Below are 1,137 nucleotides of genomic sequence, written 5' to 3'. Positions count from 1 at the left end.
CATTATGCTCAAAGAGGTTAGATTAGTTCCCTAAGGTTATACAGGAAGTAAAAACAAAGTCTGGATTTGAACTAAGGTTCAAATATTAGCCCATGGTTCCTAGAAACCCAGTTCATTTCTCTGTGTGGTCAGTAAGGCCTTGCCATAAACCGCGTTGGCAGGCTCAGCTCTAGGTCCTTCCCCTTTTAACTTGGCCCTAGCTGGGGATCTCCACTGAAAAGTCCCTTGTCCAGTGGACAAGTCTCTCTCGACATTCAGCCCTGCTTCTCTCCCCAACCCCACTGCCCTCAGATATGGGGCTGGGCTTGGAAAGAGCAGCAGACTCTGGGTTTCATCTCACAGGAACTGGGGTGGAGCACTAAAGATTTTCTATCTGGGAAATACAGGGACCACTCTGCCCTGTGCCACCCTGAGGCCGATCAGGCACTGGGGCTCCCCCGCAGGCTGGAGAGGCTCCCCTGAGTGCACCCTGGCCCCAGACTGCCCCCCGCTGGCCTGGGAGGAGGTTTGGGACAACAGCACCCACAGTTCTCTCTGAGAGGCTGCCTGGAAGACTGGGACTGGGGGCTGGGCTTGGTCCTGTGTCCTCCAAGTTCTAAAGAAACTCTGGGGTCCACTGTCAGCTGCTGGGGATTCCATTGTCCCGGCTCTCAGGCCGGGCATACATTCTGCTTCCCAATTTTAAAGGTCCTGAGAGATACAATTTGTTGAAAACAGCACTATAATTTTTTTTCTCTCCAGCCGGCAGTGGTCAGAAATCTACCTCCCCTACTGTCCCAAAGAGCCCTCCCCATTGCCCCCTCCCCATCCAGCCTCGAAAAGAAGAAGGGCCAGCACACCCTCCCCCACCCCCACCTCACCCCCTCCGCCTTTCTTCTGGCTCCCCAGCCACCCTGGGTACCAGAATAGACCACTGACCACCTGCCCTGGGGGCTAGGAGGGGCCGCAGCCGGTGCTGCCACTCAGGCTGGGGTAGGGGATGGAAAAGGTGGGGGCGAGGACGGCAGGAGGGCGCTCCGGGGGCCCAGTTCCAGCTGCTTCTCTGTGGAGTGCAACGGGTTCCCTACCGACTCTGGACAGGCAACCTGTGCCCCCTACTTGCCAGCCGGACAAGCTGGAATCGCTAGAAGCCCTCTC

The sequence above is a fragment of the Bison bison genome, unplaced genomic scaffold, assembly GCF_000754665.1.
Source record: "Bison bison bison isolate TAMUID 2011002044 unplaced genomic scaffold, Bison_UMD1.0 scf7180017864471, whole genome shotgun sequence".
Classification (NCBI taxonomy): Eukaryota; Metazoa; Chordata; class Mammalia; order Artiodactyla; family Bovidae; genus Bison; species Bison bison.
This window is presented reverse-complemented; position numbering follows the sequence as displayed.